The 12,490-nt window shown below is 38.8% G+C and overlaps 1 protein-coding gene and 1 pseudogene across 5 annotated transcripts in view; one reads left to right on the plus strand and one right to left on the minus strand.

The window, feature by feature from the left end:
* Window positions 1–12,490, plus strand: part of KCNQ5 (potassium voltage-gated channel subfamily Q member 5) — a 497,952-nt gene that overhangs the window by 343,491 nt on the left and 141,971 nt on the right. The window lies entirely within an intron of this gene.
* On the minus strand, window positions 2,158–2,540 carry LOC311625251 (GTP-binding nuclear protein Ran-like; annotated as a pseudogene). The gene has a single exon. The product of its transcript is annotated as a GTP-binding nuclear protein Ran-like (transcript).

Raw genomic sequence — 12,490 nt, forward strand, 5'->3', positions numbered from 1 at the left:
ATATGCCTCCCTCACTAGCAGGATCAAGAGGACAGAAATGTATGACTCTTTGCTCACTTATGTATCTCCAGCATCTGGCACATAGTAAGCACTCAACAACTATAGAATGAATGGATTTACTTCATAACAGTTAGAAAGGTGATTTTATATATCAAGCACTGTTCTTAGCAATGTCCAAATATTAAGTCATTTGAACCATGATAAAAACCCTATAAAAATGGAGTTGTTATCCCCATTTTATAAAAGAGGAAACTGAGGTGCAATGAGGTTAAGTTAAATTGCCCAAAGCCACACAACTAGTAAGTGGCAGAACCCCTCCATGCTCCTAACCTGTTCTCCGCCAAATGAATGAATGTATGAAACATGTGGAGTCTCCATTTTTCAGCACTTTGTCTTAAGCAACCTACTATAGCTGAATTAATGGTCCCAGTGTTTGATAGAGACCTAATCAAATCACTGTGCCGGCCCTCTGCTTCCTAGAAGAGGAATTTGCAGTTTTTTAGGTCTCTAGGGCTGGTTTCAGGGAGAGAGAGGGGCAAGGGGGCCTATCTACTGGGCCCAGTTGTAAGAGAGGTACAAAAAGGATCAGAACAGAACGTGCAAATTTAGAGCAAGAGACTGGTGGGTCTCAGGCCCATTGGATGAGCTAGAGACCTTCCTGTGGGTCCACCTTAACATGCTTCTACCCAGCTGGGGGCTTCTTCCAGCCATCACAGGGGCCCAGAGTTACCTGTGGGACAGACTGACACATATTTACATACTGCTTTATGCAGCTAGCTATAGCTTTCTGGAATGATTATTTCAATGTTTGGAAGACATTTAGGATGATTGAAAGGGAGTAATTAGAATTTGAGAGGAGGCATATTTTTTACCAATTTTCCATTGAGTCAATACTTAGGGAATTTCTACTAGCAAACTGTTGCCAAATAAAGATCCTGCTGGATTTTCTTGAATTAATGAGACGGCTTAGTTGTAATTATTCCATTAATTGTTTAAATGCAAATAAGTGCTATGAAAGACCTTGAAAATTCTCACGTCTTAAATATGTTAAACCTTTTCCTGTGTCCTCTCATTTCTGTTCTTAATTTGCCTCCTAAATCCTCTTTTAATGAATGGTACCAAATCAGTGCTACCTAAACTCTAGCAGAATTATCACAAATCCTGAATTCAGGGTGTCGGAATAGAAGTAATGAGTTGTATTTGTGCTCTTGAAGACACTAAGAATCCACTGAACCTGCATTTACTGTGCAAACAAGCAAAGTGAACATAATGAAAGAAGGTGTAAGAATAGGAACTTTCCACAGTGCAAACAGGATATACTCTCTGATAAGATATCAATTTTGAATACATAAAGCTAGTCATTGAAAACTACTCCTTCAATGACTCTTAGATTCTCTTTATTATGGGGGAGGGGAGGCCAGGGGCTGTGCAATGCTTGCTTTAATACAGTTCTCTTCCCTGCCTGTCAGGGTGTGGGGCTGGGAGGTGGGGGAGCAGCAGGGACGTCTCCCCCACAACCAGGCCTGACAAGAGGCTGTGATGGACGGGGCTGCGCAGCCAGGCTACCTTGAGGTGAGCCTGAAGCATCTCTTCCTTGGAAGCATCGTGACCTGGAAGATAACCAAGGACAAAAAGGGGAGCGCATTTTCCAGGACCCTGCTTGCTTCACCAGAAGAATCCACGCCTGTGGGTTCCTTGCTCCTCTTCCCTCCAGCCTAACACCTCCCGCCTCCACTTCAGGCAGAGGGCATTTAGCAGCAGCACACCTTGCTCCGGGACTTCTTCTTTCTTTCTGTTTCTTTAGGTATTTGAAATGCTACTTTATTCTCATTCTAAACGAAAAGGAATGGGAATGACAGTAATAAACAAGGATTCGCCACTGAGTATTGTGATGTGACTGCAGCAGTCTTATATTTGAAACTCAATAAGGAAGCAACTGCATTCCAAAACAGATAAACATGCAGGTCCCAAAAAATGAAGGTATTTTATAACTGCCACATTCACTCCGAAGCCCACTCATCTCCTTCACCATCCCAGAGATCAGGCACAAGCTCCGCTGAGCTCCACAATAAAGTGCTGAGCACTCTGCACCACTCACACCACAGGACAGTCGCCTATAAAACTGGACTTCTGACTCGGGGCTCCAGCTTCCCTTTCTCACAGGCTGTCATCATCCAGGAGAGCAAGGGTCTGAGCAACCTCTAGGTCAGGCTCATCCTGTGCTGCCAAAGCTGAGTCCAGGACAACCTCCGGTGAGTCAAGAGCAGGCATGGCAGCAAACTCCCACTTCGGGTCTCCAGTGAGTTTCCAGCCTGCTAGTGGAAAGGCTTTTCAAAGTGATAGTTACTTTTGGCTGCAATGTCATAGTACTGGAGATTCTTCTTATGGTAGAAGATAATTGATTTGCCTTAACATTCCTGTCCTTGGTACCCATTTTGTTTCCACACAACACAGTGGGGATGTTTTCACACGCACCATACCAGATCTCTGTGCCAGTTAGGCACATTCCTGTGAGTCACTCTTGAAGTTACATCAAACATTAAAATGGCAACCTAGGCTCGCCATTAGAAGTCCCCGAACTTCTCTGGCCCTCAGGTTGAACATAATAGGCCCTCTGTTGGTGAGGAACATAAGGGGATGGACCTCCACACCCAGGGTGGCTACATACTTCTCAAATTCCCCAGTCAGATGGTGTTCCATGGATGTAGTTTTCCCAGTCCCACCATCGCCAACTAATATAAGTTTGAACTAAACTTGGGGTTCTCCTTAGGCGGCCATAATGATGTGACTTCCAGAAGCCTCTCTAGTCCATCTGACTGAGAGCTGGAAACATGGCAAAAGAGTAATTCTGCTCCAGGACTCCTTTTGTCTAGATTCTACAAAAGGTCAACTTGACCCCGCTATCTCACTTTGCACCTACCCAGGCATTCCCTGTGTCTTCAGAAATTGTAAGGAGTGTACTTTCTCGAACGCACTCTTTTCTGGGGGCAGAGACTTGCTTCTAAATAGACAGTTATTTTTGCTCAGAGCCTACTTTGTGTTAATGTCCTATAAAGCTGTATGAGTCTATATTACCATGGCTTTGGCATTGATTGTGCACAAGATGCTTCATGAGCTAACATGCGAATCAGTCCTCTCATATGTCATTATATCACTACTATGGTCTCCAAGTCAAGTGTCGTGTTGCCAGATAGGAATAAGTCCACAGCCAAATAGAAGAGCGGGAGAGCAGAGCAGGGTTTCTAGTTGCTGTGGCAGATCAGTTCCCTCCTACACTAAGTGATTTTCCAAATCAGTCCATCACTGATCAGAGGCTGTTTGGCAGGTGTGCATGATGGGTGGCAAGCAGGCAGTGGTGTATTACTAAAGATATGCTGATGGTGTGAACACAGGTGTTTGGCAGAATTAACATTCAATACTATTATAGGCAAATAGAAATCATGGCTTATGTACAATAGGAGCCATCTCTGCCTGAATTCAAGGCTAGATGTACCAAGAGAAGGCATTTTCTCTCCAAAAGACTTCAGGATGAGAACATGGTTTGGTGAATTACCCAGCAGAGAAATGGAAGATACAAGGGCTATCCCAAGTACTTCTTGGACTTAGCTGTCAGGATAATTCACTATTCAGTCAAATTCATAAATATTTGCCACATGCTATATTTTATGCTTCAGGGTCATAAAAAAAAAAAATCAGAGCTCTAAAACACCTGGAAATGTCCCAAAGTTTTCTTGTTTTTATTCTCATCTCGGTTTTTCTTAAGCCAATGGCTATAGAAGATATATTCCTTCTTAATCTATTGTTTAATGGTTCAAATGAACAACTGGCAGAGAAGCTTATTAAATTAGTTCAAGGTTACCTATAAACAGGCCCTTTGTCTTATCTAATTTAAGAGTACACTTGATTTAAATAGCACAGCTGGTCTTAAATGATTTTGATGGATAACTAGAAACAAATAACTAGAGACATAAATAAATACCTATAAACTTGAAAGATTTCATAAAGGATCCAATGTGAAGATTCACATGGTTAATAAAATTGAAATTATTAAAATAACTCCAGTTATATTTGATTTTTCTTTGTGATTTAAAATCTTCAAATTTCCCTTCAATTTGGAAAGTGTTATTAATGGAATATTGTTATAATGTCATTGTTTTATATACTTTGGGAATAGTTAGCATCTTATGTTTATCAGAGATTTGGGGTAATATGCTCTGTTGATAGGATCTCCTGTAGGTTTTCAATCTTAGAGTTTTGTCTCTCCTTTTCTTCTGGTAAGCCCAGATGACTAATGCAACTACCCCAAAGTAACAGGGAAGAGACAGATTGTTTTGAAGCCAAGGGATCTCTCAATATAAGAGCAATTTCTTGGGTCCCAGCAAGGGCAGGTGTAAGGGCAGAGACATAATGCACTCATGAGAAAAGTAGAAAGTTCTGAAAGTTCTCTAGCACACCTAGCCCTGACCTGACTCAGCCCCTCAGTAGCACAGAAGCTATCTGTCTTAGTCAGCTCGGGCTGTTATAACAAAATACTGCAGACTGGGTGGCTAAAACCATACATGTTCATTTCTCATAAAGTGCCTGCTGATTGGTTTCCCAGTGCAGGCACTCTTCCTGGCTTGAAGATGACTGCATTCCCACTGTGTGCCCACATGGTAGAGACAGAGTGTGTGTGCATGCTGTGGGTTCTCTTCCTTTTCTTATAAGGGCACTACTTCATTATAGAACCCCACCCTCATGACTTCATCTGATTACCTCTTAAAGGCCCATCTCCAAACACTATCACATTGGGGTCAGAGTTTCAACATAGGGATTTTGGATAAAAGCAAATATGCAGTTCATTATTCCATAATAACTCTCATCTTGTCATAGGTGTCCACATCCACCCACAAGAGAAATAGCCCCAATTTAAGAGAAAAGTTGCTTTATAATCAATTTGGTTGATGTGTACCAATTTCTTAAGGCCAGGGATATCTCTTGATTAAAATAATTATTTGTTTTGTTTTAAGGAATTTTATTTAAAATTTTATAATAAAAAAACATTGCCCTTTTATGTTCTCTTACTATAAAACTAATAGAATGGTCTAATTTTATTTCTGGTATCAATGTTAATTTTATTTTTTGTTTTTATTATTGGTAGATTTTAAGTATTAATAATATTTTCAGTTATTTTTCATTTTTAATTCAAGTTTACATTTAATATTATTTTATATTAGTTTCAGGTATATAGCATAGTAGTTAGACAATCATATACTTTACAGCAACGTTTCCTCCCAATATTTCTGGTACCCACCTGGCACCATACAAAGTTATTATAATACTAGAGGCCCAGCACACGAAATTCATGTGCGGATACAGTCCCTAGGCCTGGCTGCTATCAGGCCCATTTTCCCCAGCTGCCTACAGCCAGCCCCACTACCCCCACTGCCCGCCACTACCCACCCCGGGTTCCCTGTTCTCCATCAGATGATGGGTGCCTGAAGACTGGGGGAAGGGACCAAGAGGTGATCAGTCCGCTTCATTCTACTAGTGACTGGTCTAGCTTTCGTTCTGGTTGTTCTGCCATCAGGGTCAATATAATAAAATTACTCTTTTATTATATAAGATAGAGGCCTAATGCACAGGTAGGGGCCAGCTGGTCTGTCTTGAAGGGGGCCCCGGATTGGGGTGGGAGGTCCCATTGCAGGGGTTGGTGGGGAGAGGGGGAAGGCCAGCCAGGACAAGGGACCATGGGGTTTGCAGGCCAGCTCTGCCCCCAATCAGGATGGGGGTCTCTGCTGGGGGCAGGGCCGGCCTGGGTGAGGGGCCATGGGTGGTTTGCAGGCTGGCAATGCCCCTGGCTTTGTCAAGAAGGACATCCAGAATGACGTCTGGAAGATATCCGATCTACTTGGTCTAATTAGCATATTATCCTTTTATTAATATAGAGTAGAGGCATGGTGCATGAATTCATGCATGGGTGGTGTCTGGCCAATTGGGCCAGGCTGACCAGGGGGACGGGCTGCGGGTGGTTGATTGAACTCCTGGATGAACTCTTGGTTGAACTCCCGGTCAAACTCCTGGTCAAGAGGACAATTTGTATATTATGCTTTTATTATATAGAATGTTTACTATATTTCCTGTATTTCCTATGATGTTCTTTACATCCCATTGACTTTTTATAAGTATCAATTTGTACTTCTTATCCCTTTACCTTGTTCACCCAGTGCCCCAATTTCCCTTCCCTCTGGATCTATGAGTCTATTTCTGTTTTGTTTGTTCATTTATTTTGTTCTTTGGATTCCACATATAAGGGAAATCATATGGTATTTGTCTTTCTCTGACATATTTAACTTAACATAATACCTTTCAGGTCCATCCATGTTGTCACAAATGGTAAGATTCTTTTTTTCCATTGTATATATGTATCACAGCTTTTTATACACTTTATTGATGGGCACTTGGGTTCTTTCATGTCTTGACTATAATAAACAAAGCTGCAATGAACATAAGGGTAAATATATACATTCAAATTAGTGTTTTAGGTTTCTTCAGATAGATATCCAGAAGTGGAATTGCTGGGTCATTAGGCAGTTCCATTTTTAATTTTTTTTGAGGAACCTTATGGAGGCTTTCTTGGTATTTCTGTTTTTATCTGATTCAGAGCTTTCAGCATCAATTCTAAGTTGAACTGGATCACTTGTGATTATTTGGCAAAATTGTAGCAGAATAAATATCTAGGTTCAATTCAAGGTGCAGCAAACTGTTTTCAATTTTTCCAGCTTGGAGTTCATGATTCAGAGGTTTAGTTCTAATCCCTGCTATATACACAGGTGGTTGCTTGCAGGCACAACCATATATAGCCAGATACATTTTGGCTTGGAGTGGGGGAAGGTAGACAGCCATAACAAAAATCAGTGAACCTGATTTCTGTTCCTAACGGAGGGAAGAGGAGAATGTGAGGGAAGTCTCCTGTGTGCACTGCCAACTTGGGCACCTCAGCAGAGAACACCGCTGTGGCTCTGTCCCACAGAGAGATGCCCCCTGGCAGATGGAGCCATGTTTTATCCTGCTGTAGGATATGACTTTAAGAACACAGAACATGAACACAGAAAGTATCTTTTTAGTGTCTCCCCCATATTGGATGGGCATTTTGGCCCTTTATAGCAGCCAGCCCAAGCCTAAGAGTCTAAAAATCAATACAAGAGGGCAAAAGTCCTCATCATGGCATCCCACCTGACAATGAGGATGCGTAAGACCCCCACTAGATTGAACAGCGCGGGAAACCTGGGATTGTCCTCTGTTCCAAGCTTTTGTAGTACTGCTCTTCTCCCCAGCAAAGGGCATCTGCCTCCTGCCCCTGGCCCATTTGCTCTCAACCTATGGTCCCAACACCTGAGAAAGACCTGTCCCTGATCTTCCTTTGGTAACCAACTGTAAATCAGTCATTTGAAATGGGTCATTTTCAATCTATTCCCTTCCCTATCGCCTCTCTGAGGAACCTTTGAGATAAATGGCCACTGTCATACAAGTGTGGTTAAATAAATTACTTCTCAGACAGAGATTTACATTTTATCAAGTGTGAAAAACTTAAAGGGATAAATTGTTTCTAGAGAAATTTCCGGAATCGCCCAACAAAAGTCAGGAGGACCTCCGGAGCCACTTGATTCTCCTGGAGCTCCCGAAGTGAGTTCCTTTTTCAGTGTCTTCCTAAGCCTCGCAGCTCACAAAGGCTACCCCAGATACGCTGGTTTTCTAAACTATCTCAATCACTCTTTCCCCTTTTACTGATGCTCTGGTCTCCCCAACCTCACTCCACTCCCTACTTCTACATCTCTCTTCTCTATACAACCCCAACTTAGTGTCTACTAAGTAACTTAGTAAATTTCCATCATACACTCACCACCAGCCCCCCTGCAGACATGATTCTGAAGGTATTGAAAGGTCAATTCCAGGTCAAATCAGTCCCTTTGATAGAAAAACGTTTTCCTTCAAATTCTCTTCCAATGTGCTAATAGTTAATATATCTTCCTAAAAAGTAAAAAAAAAAAAAAATGTGAAAGTAATCTAAGTTGATAATGGTGAGTGTTTAGGATATTTCTGAGCTTTAAAGAGACAAAAAGCAAAAGATGATTTTCTTTTGTGTATTTATCCCCATTTTCTGATTTAAGTGTGGAGCCATCACTTTATCTTAATTTTATTTCCTTAATATCTATTGTACTAGCAAAACTTTCTAAATTGGAAAGAATTATAACTGCAACCCTTCTGACTGATGCCTTTCTTGGCAATTTATGACTCAGTTTACATCACACATCCTTACTCTACAGGGATTATCCGAGGAGCCACGCTAGACTGCTGCCCTATGTTACTTTAAGTATACACACACAAAAAAAATTGCAAAAATAGCTGGAAATTGATTATGTTGATATTCTGACAAAAGGCAATAGTTCCAATTTTGTATGTCTAATTAACCACAGCTCTTCAAAAATTGGTGCAAATGTTACAGGATTTATAATGCCGGCATTTCATCTTCATAGAAATCCTATTTGATGGCATAAAACCAGGGGGGAAAAATAATGGTCACAGCAGACAGCTTGTAGATTAGACAAAGGTCACTGTGGTTTAATGAACAGTGACTGTTAATTAATGAGAAAACAAGTGGAACATGAGCTGTTAGGCATGAATTTGTGCCCCCCAAAATCAATCTTGCTTTAAACCACTTTGAGTAACTCAAGAACAAAATAACTGCAAGAATAGAATTTCGATCTCAAATTACACAGCAGTCATAAATATCAATAAAATAGCATCACAGTTCTCTGGTGTGACATATAAAGATTCTTCCTTAATCTCCAGAAAAGAGGGTTAATGCTACGTTAGTATTCTCAATAGATATTCAAGATAGACTGGCTCTACCCCTGAGTCTTGGATTTCTAGATTTCTATATGCATTCCCTTAGTCTTTAAGAGAGTAGGAAAATGCTTGTTGTTTACCAAATTTCTCTGAGGACAAATGGGGAAATACTAAAACTCCATTAAGACAGATGGTAAAAAAAACATTGCCTTTAGTTGTAGAGGGCTGCCAAAGCCAAGGGTCTAAGGGTTTCCATTAGGAAGGACAGAACCATTGTTAGTAATACCAGCTTTGCATTACAGCTTTCCTCCAAGTAGGTCAAGTACTCTGATTGTTATTCACTTATCTCTTTAGCAGCCACTTAAGAAAATAGTGGGCATCCTATTTCAATTAAAAACAAGCAAGAGAAAATGAACGGGTTTATCCTAAGGTACAGCAGCAAAGGCACCTGTACCTGCTGGCCTAACAAGAGTCAAAAAAAAAACTACCCATAAAACATTTTCAACTGAATGTAAAAGATTTTTGTATTTCTAACTCATTTGAAAATAAAATGAGACCCCTCCAAAGGATCATTTGTAGAGCACCACTAAACCAAAACACTATGAAATCAGATCTAGCATCTGAACTTAAAGAGGAAAACATTTCCTCTTATGAGTCTCCCCATTGGTTGGATGATGGGCAATGCTTTTTTATTGAAAATTTTTTGAGATAATTGCAGATTCACATGCCATTGTAAGAAATAATATGAGGTATCCTGGTTACACTTTAGCCTGTTTCTTCAAACAATAAAATTTTGCAAATCTATAGTATAATATTACAACCAGAATACTACTATTGCTACAATCCACAGATCTTTTTTTTAAATTTCTCCAGTTTTTGGTTATACACATTAGTATGTGTGGTTGTAGTCCTGTGCAATGTTAGAGGCTCATGTATCTGTAACAAAAATCAAGATACCATGCAGTTCCATCACCACGAAGGTCTCTCAGATTGCCTTTTAATACCCACACCCATCCCCTCCTTCCCATCTACCCATGGCTCCCCCAACAATCCTTGATTTCTGTCAACCATTAGTTGTTCTGCATTTCTAATATTTTTTTTTTCATTTCAAAAATGTCATATAATCATTTCTCAGCCTTTTGGCTAAGATGGTTTGTAAAAATGTTATATAAATAGAATAATATGATATGTAACCTTTTGAGATTGGCTTTTTTTCACTCATCATAATTCTCTAGAGACCCATCCAAGTTGTCTTGTGTATCAACAGTTTATTCATTTTTATTGTTGAGTAGTAACACATGGTATATACAGTACCCCTTGTTTAACTCATTCACGTGGTGAGGACATTTGGACTGTTTTCAGTTTGGGGTCATTATGAGTAAATCCACTATGAACAGTTGTGTACAGGTTTTTGTATAAACAATGTTTTCATTTCTCTGAATGAGAGTATCCAAAAAATAAAATTGCTGAGTCATATAGTGACTGCATTTTTATAAGAATGAATAAAACTGTTTTCATATCAGTGGTACCATTTACATTCACACTGGTAGTGAGTAAATGATCCAGTTTCCCTGCATTATCCCCAGCATTTTATGTTGCCACTATTTTTTATTTTAGCCATTCTGATACGTGTGTACTGTTATTTCATTGTGATTTGAATTTACATTTTCTGTATGGCTAATGATGTTGAATATCTTTCCATGTGCTGATTAGCTATCCATATATCCTCTTCAGTGAAATGTCACTCATGACTTTTGCCCATTTCCTAGATGAATTTGTGTGTTGTTGTTTTTAACTCCTGAATCTTAAGAGTTTTTACATATTCTAGACACTAGTCCTTTGTCATATATGTGGTTTGTAAATGTTTTCCCCTCTAGACTATAGTGTGTCTTTTCATCCTCCCTACTTTTGATGAAGTCTAAGTCATTAATTTTTCCTTTTATTCCTTGTGCTTTCATGTCAAGTCTAACAACTTTTCTTTAACTCAAATTCCCAAAATTTACTCCTGTTTTTTACTAACAGTTTTATAGTTTAACATTTAAGTCCATGTTACATTTGAATTGATTCTTGTATAAGGTGTGAGGTATAAATTTAGGTACACATTTGGGGGAGCCTATTAATGCCGGGTTGCCCCAACATCATTTGTTAAATAACTATTTCTTCCTTCACTAAATTTCTTTTTCACTTTTATAAGAAAAATCAGCCTGGCCATTATGACTCAGTGGTTGAACATTGACCTAGGAATGAATAGGTCACTGATTTATATGCCCAGATTGTGGGCTTGATCCCCAGTGTGGGGCATGCAGGAGACAGCCAATCAATAATTCTCTTTCATCATTGATGTTTACCTCTCTCTCCCTCTCCCTTACTCTCTGAAATCAATAAAAATATTTTTAAATAAATTGAACATATTTGTCTGTTTTCAAATTCTCTATTCTGTTCTCTCTATTGTTCTCTGTGTGTCTGTCCCTCTGAGAGTACCACACAGTCTTAAATATTAGAGCAGTGATTCCCAAAGTGGTCTATATCGACCCCCAGGGGTCTATGACAACCTGCAAGGGGTCTACGTCAGCAAAAAAAAATTTGGGGGTCCATGAAATGAAAATGGGGGTCCACGATAGTGGATCTCAACAGACACTGATAGTACCTATTTACTTACATCATATTATCTTATAATATAAAAACATATACATTATTTATAAAAGTACCTATGAAGTAAAAAATTTATTATATATGTTTATAAAATTGTGTAAGTTGTAGGATAAAAACCTGCACATAATGATATACCAGTATCATCTTGTTACAAGCATACGCGCAGTAAACATTCTTGCCAATTTTTGTCTCAAAGCTTCGCGAACTTGCACCGACTTGTTCAATTCGTCACTCTATAAATATGAATGTGAGAAAAATACGTTCATTCATTTCCTGAATCTTGAATAGGAAAGTGCTGAGAAAATATTTTAAAAAATATAAACTGGTAGTTTATCATACAAATTATAGTGAATCAGTGTTATTTTGTTTGAGAATGCCGGAGAAAAGTAGGTACATTATTTTTTATTAAATTTTAACACTAAACTTCACTACAGTTAGAAATTTACAAAAAAATCAATATCAGGTAAGTAGGGGGTCTACCCAAAACCGAAAAACATGGCAAGGGGTCTACGGCACAAACAAGTTTGGGAACCTCTGTATTAGAGCTATATAGTAGGTCTTACTATCATATTGATTCCTTTAACTTTACTCTTTGTTGGCATTGTTTTACCTATTCTAGGACCTATTAATTTTAGAGTAAGTTTGTTTATTTAAAAAAAAAATAAAAAATGCTTTTTGAGATTTTTATAGGAATTTCATTAAACTTGCAGATCAATTTGGGAAAAGGTGCCACTTTATTGTGTTGAGTCATCCAATTCATGAACATGGTGTTTCCATTTATTTAGGCTTTCTCTTATTTCTTTTATCAACATTTTGTAATTTTAGCATGCATATTATGTTTTTTTTTTCTAAGAACATAGCTAAATGTTTCATTGGGTTTTGTACATGTTATTTTATAAATTGAGATAATAAATCTCTATTTCTAATTTGCTGAGATTTTTATAATAAATGGAAAAACTGGATATTTATGTGCAAAAGAATAAAATTGGACACTTATCTAATACCATGT

This window comes from Pipistrellus hanaki (assembly GCF_964339955.1).
Source record: "Pipistrellus hanaki genome assembly, chromosome: 7".
NCBI classification, from domain to species: Eukaryota; Metazoa; Chordata; class Mammalia; order Chiroptera; family Vespertilionidae; genus Pipistrellus; species Pipistrellus hanaki.